This window comes from Eumetopias jubatus, unplaced genomic scaffold, assembly GCF_037043125.1.
Source record: "Eumetopias jubatus isolate StellerSeaLion01/CBP00866 unplaced genomic scaffold, mEumJub1_p1.0 scaffold_11, whole genome shotgun sequence".
Lineage (NCBI taxonomy): Eukaryota > Metazoa > Chordata > Mammalia > Carnivora > Otariidae > Eumetopias > Eumetopias jubatus.
Genome location: NW_028274817.1, coordinates 53,784,662 through 53,796,522, shown reverse-complemented (window position 1 = coordinate 53,796,522; position 11,861 = coordinate 53,784,662). Strand labels below are relative to the sequence as shown.

At 33.8% G+C, this 11,861-nt stretch overlaps 1 pseudogene; it reads right to left on the bottom strand.

The window, feature by feature from the left end:
* Positions 1 to 7,931: 7,931 nt before the first annotated feature.
* LOC114207562 (actin-related protein 10 pseudogene) lies at positions 7,932 to 9,455 on the bottom strand (annotated as a pseudogene).
* Positions 9,456 to 11,861: the final 2,406 nt, after the last annotated feature.

Genomic DNA, 11,861 nt, shown 5'->3' with positions numbered 1-11,861 from the left:
TGTTTTGTTTTCAGTTTTTGTTATTGTTTTGTTTTGGTTGTATAAAATAAATATTTATTTTCTAAAATAAAAAAGTAAAAACCATAAAAATGTCTCATTAAACAGAAAACATATTTGGAAATGTTTTTTTAGGTAAAACCTTTTCTTCTGAATAAAGAGGTGGAGAAGCTGTCCTTATGTCAAATCTGACTCACTTTAACAGTTCCTTTTGAAAATTAGCAGCTGTAATTAGTGGAAAATTTTGAAGGTGCAATGTTGTAGTTGTCAGCTATAGTAGGTTTTAATCATCTTTTTAATTTTAAAGTGATCAACTTTACAGAAATTAAATTTTTATAATTTTTCAATACAAAATCTTGATGATGTATTTTAGTTGGAAACGCTATTTTAAAAACTACTTGGTTTGTAAGATGTGTTTGCTTCAATAATTTTAACACAGTGCTGGATTACAGGACTTTAAGATATATTACAGTTATCTACTTAATTCCCCCACTTTTTCTAACTTATAATGGTTTTTAAAAATTCAGATATCAATTAAAATAAACCAATGAGGCAATATATGTTTCCTATTTCATCAAAGGAATAAATTGTTCAATTTAAACATTTCAAAATTAATCATAATAATATCTAAAGATAAATGTCATTGGAATACATCCTTAAAAATGTTATCAAGAGTTATAAAATTTTGAGGAGAAATTTTATTTCTGAAAAAACCCTTAAAAATGGAAAATAATCATTAAAATAGTCTCTTAAAACAAAGTTCCGTTCTAAATTATATGGAAAAAAAAATCTGTGCCGAACTAGAGACAACCATGAAATCGGTACCTACCAAAAACAATAGGTGATGGGGATTGAGTGCATTTGTGATGAACACTGGGTGTTCTAAGGAAGTGTTGAATCACTAAATTGTACACCTGAAACTAATATTACACTGTATGTTAACTAACTGGAATTTAAATAAAAAATTTAAAAAGCATACAGTCTTTAAACCTTATAAACATAATTTTAACTCAATTAAAATTATATGAAATACACAGTTGATGACAATAGAGAGTTTGCCTTTACATATGGAGTTGTGGTGTAAAATTCATTAAAGCTGCAGCAGTGCACATAATTGAGATTCATTACCCAAATGATTACATATTTATGATTAAAGCTTATTATTTCAATCATAGAATGTGAGAAAAAGAATGGATCTTAGAGATAAACCCCAATCATACTCACCTGAATGAGGAAAATGAGGCACAGAATGATTAACTTACTTGTCTAAAGTCATAGCTGCTTAAAGACAGTTAATACTACAGTTCAAGTGCAATTTTATTTTCTTACAGGTTTAGACTTACTTGTCTTTGTGAGTGCAGGATATATAACCACTTTTGTTGATTTTCTTTAGTTTAATAATAACAACAGCAACAATTGCAAACACATAGGGCACTTACTGTGGTTCCAGGAACTGTTCTAAGGGATTTACATATGTTAATTTATTTAGTCTTCACAATAACACTATTGTGGTTATTATCTACTGTTGAGGTAGATACTATTATTATCTCTATTTTATACTGAGACACAGAGAATTTTAAAAACTTGGAAAAAGTTACACAGCTAATAATTGGTGGATCATGGATCATGGATTCAAAACCGGGTAATGTCTCCACAGCTCATGCTACAAAATCTTGAATAAACTGTTTTTTTTTTCTTTTTTTAATTTGAGTATAGTTGACACACAATGTTACTTTAGTTTCAGGTATACAACTTACTGATTTGACAAGTTTATACATTATGTCATGTTCACCACAAGTGTAGCTACCATCTTTCCCATTACATTGCTATTAAAATATCATTGACTATATTCCTTATGCTGTGACTTTTATTCTCCTGACTTGTTCATTCCATAACTGGAAGCCTGTATCTCCCTCTCTCATTAACCCATTTTGCCAACCAGCCTTTCAGGGCATAATCATCTTTGCTTCCAAATTTTTGTTCTTATTCTATCTATAATATTAAGTCCTGATACAAAGTAATTTTATCATGAATAGCACTTTATTTTTTAGGTCTTAAGTTTTCAGGTTGTCAGTTTATAGGAAGAATTCATGCAGCATGTGATCATAATTTCTTAGAGTGCCAGTTATAGCAAGTGTGAAATAGTTCTAGCTGTGACAGCTCATTCTATGATCTCCATTAAAGATCTGAATATCTTTGAAAAGGAAAAAAATAAAATCTTTCAGTATTTCTAATATTTCTTGGAATAATGAGAATATTTGAGGACAGTATTACACATTTATCACCATATAGAAAATGTAAGTTGCCTAAAATGAAACAATGGCCATTTTTCACTTATTTCATACCCTATTGCAAGTTGAAATCATCACAATTTGGTATTCTGAAAACAAAAAAAAATTTTGGGAGGTAAAGTAATATAATTTGAGCTTCTATTACCTAATAAGAAGAATACCTATTCTTTTACTTTGGCAAACTATTTTTCAAAACCAATGTGAAATCTAATTTTCAGAAGATAAATTTAAGTGTGTTTTTGCAAGCTTTCATAAATAAGCAAAACTCAAGTTATGTTTTCCATAAGCAGTGCAATAACTAAATTAATAAAAATAATAATGACAATAAATGTCTAAATAAAAATACCTTTTTGGTCTCCATATGCATTACTGTGGGGACACGGTGAAAGTAGTGCCTAATGCTATTACCTTAATATGAGAGTAACCCTGACCAAGTCATTTCCATTTCAACCATTGTTTGATGTAATGGCATTGCAGCTGGCAATTTTCATTTGAACTATCTGTCTGCATGAGTGTGTGCACACACACACACACACCAGGACATACACTCACAGTGAAACACAAAGATTGTTATTTAAAACATAAAAATAAAATATCTTACGAATATTCCACAATTAGGGTTTGGCTAGTGTTTGCTAGCCCAAAAAACAAAACTGTATCCAACTCTGTGGAGATGGAACTTGCATATTGTTGATTTTTCATCTGACAGGTATTGAAAGTTATTTTGAGGTTAATGCACTGCTTGGTTTATAAAATGGTAGTGTAAATTACCCCTTCCAATATGCTTGTTTATTACTGTGTGGAGAGAATTCTTTCTCTTTGCTTGTGGTGAAAAAGTATAGAATATAGTGGATGAAGGCTAATAATGAAAGGAATCATTTTCAATTCTTTAATGATCCTCAGTGGGTTTTGTGGTAACCCAAAGTGGGAAACATGATAAAAAAAATCAATTTTAAATAAGAAGAATCTATAAAAAATTTGGAAAGGTACAGAATTAATTAATTTAAATATTTTGTTTATATTTGGGGAAACTTTTTGCCTAAGAAAAATTTAGTGTAATTTGTAATGAAAATACCTGTAGAAAAAGCTTGTGCCTAAAATATACTCTTATCAGGGCACCTGGGTGGCTCAGTAGGTTAAGTGATCTACTCTTGATTTCAACTCAGGTCATGGTCTAAGGTTTGTGGGATCAAGTGCAGCATCTGGCTCCACACTCAGGGGGGAGTCTGCTTGAGATTCTCTCCCTCCCCCTTTGCCCCCCCCACTTGCACACAGGTGTTCTCTCTCTCTCTTCCAAATAAATAAATCAATCTTTAAATAATAAAATAGAACATACTCTTATCAGAAAAAACTATGTCTTTTAGTAAATAGAATGCATGAAATAATGAACACTCCAAATTGCTGTATATCACCCCTAATGATTCTTGGAGTCCTTGCCAGTCGTTATAGTAATATGATCTTGGGGAAAAAAAGAATTCAAAACAAAAGAAATGGAAACCCAAAGATCCAATAACATTTCTTAAGCACTTATGTATGTGACGTAGTGCCTATACATTTCTAAACTAAACATAGAGGCCTACTAGTAAATTTTGATATATATCTGAAATAATTCATTTTCATTCAGAGTAGAAAGCTACACTTTAAAATATTATGGATATATACATTATTTTAATTTAAAGTGTTTTTTTATAGAGGATGAATTTTATCACTAAATTTCTATTTTTTGAAGAACTAAATCTTTAGGTATTATGTAGGTTTTTACATATAAAAACATCTAGTTTTTATTGCTCATTTTGTATACTTTCAAATGCAGTAATAATATTGAAACAAAACCTAATAGACCTTCTCTAAAATTAGGATTTCTTAAGTATAGCAAGATGTTCTGAAATGCCCACATTGAAGTTGGAATGGTTAGAATACATTTGTATTTAGAATTAAAATGAATTAAAACAAAGAAGAAATAATAACTAACTACAGGTTTTAGAGATATTTTCTAAATCAACAAAACATTTTCTTATGTATTAACTTGGATGAAAGAAAAAAATAGAAACACCAACATTTCTAATTTGCTTTTGTATGACTTATTTGTAAATACATTTGAATTGTATGTTGTGTGGATATGAGTCCTCCATAAAAACCAGGTTGAACACAGAATATGAATTTATTGTACAAATTAAGAAGAGACAAAAGGTAGTGTTTAATGTAACTCATAAAGCAGAGTTTGATTTTTAAAGCCAGAATTCTGTGTAATTATTTTTCTGCCTTGAATTAAGTATTTCAAAACATGGCCTGTGTATATCTCATTTATGGTTCAACTGTTTTTCAGTTTTTTTTTCTTCAAGTTTTTATTTAAATTCCAGTTAGTTGGGACACCTGGGTGGCTCAGTTGGTTGGGCAGCTGACTCTTGGTATCAGCTCAGGTCATGATCTCAGAGTCCTGGGATCCAGCGCAGTGCCAGGCTCTTCATCAGTGGGGAGTCTGCTTCTCTCCTCTACCTCTGCCCCTCCCCTCTGCTCACATATGCTGGTATGAGTGCCTTCTCTCTCTAAAACAGGTGAATAAATCCTTAAAAAATAAAAAATAAATAAATTCTAGGTATTTAACATACAGTGCAATATTACTTTCAGGTGTAGAATTTAGTGATTCATCACTTAACATACAATAGTGTTTATCTCAACAAGTGCCCTCCTTGATACCCATCACCAATTTAACCCATCCTCTCCACCCACCTCCCCTCCAGTAACCCTCAGTTTGTTCTCTATAGTTAAGAGTCTGTTTCCTGTTTTGCCTCTCTCTCTCTCTCTCTCTCACTCTTTCATATGTTCATCTGTTTTGTTTCTTAAATTCCACATATTAGTGAAATCATATGGTATTTTTCTTTCTCTGACTTATTTCACTTAACTGTTTTTCTGTCCATTTATTCCTTCATGTTGTCATTTGGTTTATTTTGGTTTTGAGGTGATAGAAAATAAAAATCAAATAAATAATATTAAAATATTGTATATAACTACAAAGTAATGAAAGGAGAAGGGATTTTTGCTGAACTTTTAGGCTGAGGAATCTGTTATTAGGCAATTGATAAACCAATAGCAAGATTATTTTTTTAAAGATTTATTTATTTATTTGAGAGAGAGAGGGAGAGAACACAAGAAGGAAGAGGGGCAGAGGGAGAGGGAGAAAAAGTGAGGCAGACTCCCTTCTGAGCACAGAGCCTGATGTGGAACTCCATGCAGGGCTCTAGTGGGGCTCAACCTCACAACCCTGAGATCATGACCTGAACCAAAATCAAGAGTTGGATGCTCAACCAACTGAGAAATCCAGGTGCTCCAGTAAGATTCGTTTTTAGAAAGTCGTATGTCATTTTTGCTTAGTGGTTTATGATACGTAGCTACTGTTTGTGAATTTATATCACCCCAAAGTCATCTTACCAGGAAGAGATTCTTTGTCTCTCTGGGTGAATGAATGAAGCTATTAAGGATGAATGTCATCTCCCTGTTTGGAACAAATAGGTTGAGAGCTAATATTCATTTTTTGATAACTAATATGTTACCTTGATTCATTTTACAGACTATAATTGAGATCTTTTTTTCAACCAACATTTTAAATATTCTGGTGGTATATCTCATTTGCTTTGAACTGTTGATTTTATTGCATCTTGATTTTGATATATTAATAGCTGACACAAAAAAATACTAAATCATCACTTATTTTTTTCTGGTTAGCCCTATAGTGTTTTATTAATTCATAAGAACAATTACTAAAATTAATCAATTATCCTTACATATCTAAAAATCAAAATAGGCTATTCAACAAATTCCCAGTGAAGTCACAAATGTATCCTATTTATTTGCCATCTTAAAACATGATCATCTAGAATATTTATAGAGTGTGAAATTAATGTCTATTTAATATAAAAATTTAATGTATAAATTAATGCTTACAAATATTTATATATACCACATAGTTGTTATAAAATTTGAATAAAATAACTGATTTGAAATCAGAGCAATTAAAATGTTACAATAAATGGAAATTTTCCTCTTAACCCTCGTGAATCTAAGATTTATTTATTATGATAGTATAATACTTACAAACCAAGTATATTAAAATAATAGGTATTGAAATAATTATGATTAAATTCACCCAAAGGTGATACAGAAGGATATGTGATAATGGATGAGCATTATGTTTTTGCTTTATAGAATATGTCCTTTCTGGGGCGCCTGGGTGGCTCAGTCATTAAGCGTCTGCCTTTGGCTCAGGTCATGATCCCAGAGTCCTGGGATCGAGCCCCGCATTGGGGTCCCTGCTCCACGGGAAGCCTGCCTCGCCCTTTCCCACTCCACCTGCTTGTGTTCCCTCTCTCGTTGTGTCTCTATCAAATAAAAAAAAAAGAATATGTCTTTTCCTTGATTAATCTGTAAAGCCATTTTCTTATTTTTCTTAAAAAAAATTATTTATTTATTTGAGAAAGAGAGAGTGAGTGAAAGAGAGAGCACAAGCAGGGGAAGGAGCAGAGGGAGAGGGAGAAACAGACTGGAGTGCTGAGCTGGGAGCCCGGACACAGGGCTGGATCCCAGGACTGATGGATCATGACCTGAGCTAAAGGCAGACGCTTAACGGACTGAGCCACCCAGGCACCCTAAAAGCCATTTTCTGAACGCTCCCTGTTAGGGTGGCCAGTGACAAAGAGTTGCACATAGTAGAGCAACAACAATCAGGACAGAATGTATTCATACTCCAAGGGAGGAGAGAGGCCAGACTTCAAGGCTGGGCCTTTTAAGGGGTTTAAAGGATGTGAGAAGGTTGCAACTGCGCATGTGGGGGACGATATGGGGGAGGGAATCAACTCTTGGCCAGATAGAGCAGGAGGTGTCAGTTTATTAGGGGGCTCTGTCCAGGGTTTGTCTGGGATGTGGGTTGTGGTCCAGCTAGAGAAGAATATGTTTTGTAGGTAGTGGTCTATTTTCTGAGAATGAGGGGCACCATGACCTGGAAAAACAAAGAGTTAGGGTCAAGTACAGACACCTGTGAGTTTTGTCTGTAAGCTTGGTTGGGGAGGGGGATTTGAATAGAACCCTTTCACTTCCTAAATCATAAATAAAAAATCCAGAAAAAAATTAATATGGAAAAGCAACCATCATAAATTTTCTTATAAGTGCTGTTTAAGTATTGAGTATTAACAGATTTGAAACCCTGATAGAGAATAGTGCAACAACTGTTGTGAAGAGTTAGAGTGAATCAATAAAACATAAACATTGTGAAGAAGGAAGCAATATTGATGGAATCCATTCCTTGGAGAAGATTAGACACAAATGTGAAAATTAGACCTGTACAAAAAGAAATACAATAAATGAATCCTTTCTGGAATAAAATGTAATAAAAATACTAATTTGATAGCATTACCATACCTTATTAAAATCTTTTGTTTTGGTATTTCAGGTTTCAGAATACATAGAAAATAGTCATGTCAAGCAGGACAGCCAAAGCATCCAATCCACTCTACTTGTCTCTTTGAAAGTGTTGAGTTTACCAGTTGTTCCATTTTCTTTCTCCTGATATGGTTACTTTTTTTTCTTTTTTTAATGTTCACTTAGCCACTGTGTAGTACATCATTAGTTTTTTTTTTAAACTGCTTTACTATATTTTATTGATATAAATACCACAAATTTCATAAGCATCAGCTACTGTTTTACTACAACAGTCAAAAGAATTAAATATTAATGCAAAGAGTAACTACAGAAATGCTTTCACTTCCATAAAATCATCTCTAACAGCATCCTGTATACTTTGTACAATTTGATTGTAATTGATTACTTGATACAAAGCAAAGCTGAATTTCAATCAAATTTTATTTCTCAGTGGAAAAGTCTCTCTTCATCAGTGGTGGCTGAGCTTTCCCGACATCAAACATCATTTCCAAAGGTGGGTTATTAAGAGAACACCAATCAGGTATACGGCCTGTCTGATTATAATACTCCTTTGAGACTGAACGGCTCCCAAGTATGTCCTGCAGTGCCCCAAAAATAGCTCCTCCCAACCAGGCCACACAATTAGCCTTTGCAGGTGGAGTATGAATTCGGAATGTCTTGGTGCCAAGTGCTTTTTTATATTTTGGTTTTTCTACCAAATACCTTATTTCTGCAAGCAATCTGTGGAGAAATCCTGGCAACATAGATGTGCCACCTATGACTACCAAATTCTCTGCTAGTTGCTTTCTGGTGTCTATTGGGCACTGTATAAGGGAATCCAGTATTAAAGTGGCAACTGATTTCTCTTCATTATCTTGTTCAAAAAGAATCTCCACAACTGAATCTCTGATTGATCCAAGAACATGTAAAATCTTCTCCCCATCTAATGGGTAGTCAACATTTGGAGGTGGTGAGGGACGCTCAGTATTCCCATCAATATTAAATTTTGCTGCTTGGATTTTTAATCCACGTTTCAGATCACTTACAAAGCAAGTGCACACTTTAATGTCCTCTAAAACACCTTCTGGAATTGAACCCATCACAGAGGGAAGGCTCTGTTCTTTAGCAGCACCTGTGTCAACAGTACACTGCTCCAGTAGCTGAGTTTCCAACTCCTTGTGAAGAGCTTTTCCTCCTAGGGGGAGTGCTCCCCAACAATTTAGTACTGGGATTCCTTCATATATAGGTAACACCAGGCTCTCCCCATATCCGCAATCCAGGACCATAGCAGAGTTTATCCCAAGTGTCAGAAGAGCCATTAGATGACTTGGAGCAAGCAGGACAGATGAAACCTCAAAATACTTGAAAAGAACCCGGGTGAGTGTCTCTCTGAAGTGGGAAGGACACAGCACTGACTCGATAACCACAACCCGGCGGTCTCTAGGGTTCACCAACAGGTGCCTGAAATACAGTATGTGGATGAATTCCTTTAGGTAGGAATACAATTCTTCTGTATTGATATTATATTGAACAACTTTGATAGGCTTAGGCAGACCAGCTTTTTTAATCACACTAGGAATTATGCATCTTGGACCAGTTTCTCCAGCAAATCCACACTTGGTAAAAGCCTCTCCCAGGTCTATCACGACTGCCGTTTTCTCCCCGCCGCTCCCTAGGCCTTCATACAGCGGCATGGTAATAAAGACCACTGTAAGAAGGTGAGCTCCGGTGCAGGCCCCACAAGTTTCTGCTCTCAGAGGGACATCATTAGTTTTTGATGTAGTGTTCAATGACTCATTAGTTACATATAACACCCAGTGCTCATTACAACACGTGCCCTCCTTAATACCATTTCTCTTGCAGTGTCTTAGATTGTTTTCTGTCAACTTTAAAAACGACCTTATTATTTCCCCAATCTGTGAAAGAAGTTTTGACTGCATGAGAACAAGAACAGAGAAGTAACTGTATAATACCTCACGGTTGTTTAGTGGTGTATTTTTGACTTCATGAGACATTAAAGTAATTAGAATGACAAAGTTTAAGATCATAGGCAAACTTTCATATTTTCATGTAATACCTAAATTTGTGCCATTTTAAACAATTTGTTATTGTAGACTGTAAGCCACTCATTCACATATAGAATTAGTTTTTCATGGGGCTTCTGGGTGACTCAATTGGTTAAACATCTGACTTCAGCTCAGGCCATGATCTCAGGGTCCTAGGATGGAGCCCCATAACAGGCTTCCTGATCAGCAGGGAGTCTGCGTCTCCTTCTGCTTCTCCCCACCACTTGTGCATGCACACTCTCTCTCAAAAAACAAAAGAATTAGTTTTTCACAAATTAAACACAGCACTATAATAAAGGAAAATGTAACAAGTATATGAGGGAAGTTATGCCTTGAAATTCTTCTGACAAACCATTTGAACACTACTTTTGTGGTTTGATATCTTTAGAATTGAGTAGAGACTTAGTTCCTCTACCTACTTACCTTTTTAGAATGAAATTGCACAGAGACTATGAAATGAATTTGCATTTTTGTTTTTCATCTAAAATTTCAGAATTGCTTATTTTCTTTCTGTCTTAGCTTTTTCTGATTGTCATGGTTTTGTCCCCATATGCTTGTTGCCTATGCAACCACTAGGTATTGCCTATAAAAAAAACCTCACTCAAAGAGCATTAGCATTGCTAAAGCTTTTAGAAAATTTTAATTTTATCTATCTGTTTTCATTGTGGTTCCCCTATCAGTTTCCAGACTAACTTTAGACTATGGTAGGAATGGGATGTGGGAGAATGGTAAAGAAATGTAAGGTTATCTTATCATTTGCTAATGAAAGAGAAAATTAGAGCCAGGTAAAGGTATGTGTATAGGAATATCTTCCCTGAATATTTGAGTTAAATTGATCATGCTAACATAAACTAAGCAGTGATTTTTTTTATATCCATGTTTGGTAACTAAATTTCTGTATTGGTCAGTCAAAGAAGCAAACTCAGCATTTTAAAGGAAAACTTTTCTAATTTTAAAGATAATACATTTTCAGGTGGTAAATGTAAGGGGTTGGAATCAAAATCTGGAGATTGAGGTTATTTAATCATGCAGGTTTACATCTTGTTAGAGGGAAAGTTGAGTTTGTCATGCATTGATTGAATCCTGAATTAAAGACACTCTGGAATATTTATATTATGAAATATAAACTCTGTGAGGGCAGAGATTTTTGTCTGATTTGTTCACTGATTTATTCTCAGTGCCTAAAAGAATGTCTGGCATATTAAAAAAAGCTTAAAAAATGTTTGTTGACTAAGTGACTAAACCTTTATAAAATTAATTACTAACTAGAGATTAAATTCTTTCTGGGTTTGCAATATGGATATTTCCTTAAGTTTTAGAAATGTCATTGTCCTTTTTTCCAATACTTTCTAGTTTTTAAAACTTCTGAAAGAATTTCAAGTGATAAAACACATTTAAAAATGTTTTATTTGATGATGTTATTAAAGAAAGAGTGGAACAGATTTAGAATGGGTTGGCAGAGGGGGACTGCTTGGAATTAGGTCACTTTCTTAACTCTTCTTCTTGTGTAGAGATATTGCAACATGCATGCAGTGTTTGAAAAATGGTCTGCAGCATTCTTCTACCAGTTGTAATAATGTGTATATGCTTAAGGGGTAAGATAAGAAAAGAGTAGTAGTTTTAATTCCAATTGTCACTATCCCATTTTTATTTTTGCTTATGTTTGTATAGTACTTACAAAATCACACAGACACTGAATTATTTTAGATGTCCTAGATTCATGTTATATAGGACACAAATATATTTGTGCATATTAGCACAATAAGTATAAATGGGTATTTTTATATAGGGCCAATAATTCTAAAGAGATTAAATCTTGAGAAAAGTTTTATATTATGTAATCCCAGTGTTCATCATTGAGCAAATAGGCTAAAAATACCACAGGCAATAGTCATTTTGTGTTGTTTGCTAAGATACAGAATTTCTTCAGTATTAGAATTACTCAGTATTAGAATTACTATTAAAATGTTTTATAAATGGCATGAACTGCTCAACACAGGAAAGTAGGTGGACTCATATATATATTTCTTACTTGGGTGATAATAATTCCTTAAAGTGAGGTGTTTCAAGTTTATCTGGTTAATTTCTTGGTTCT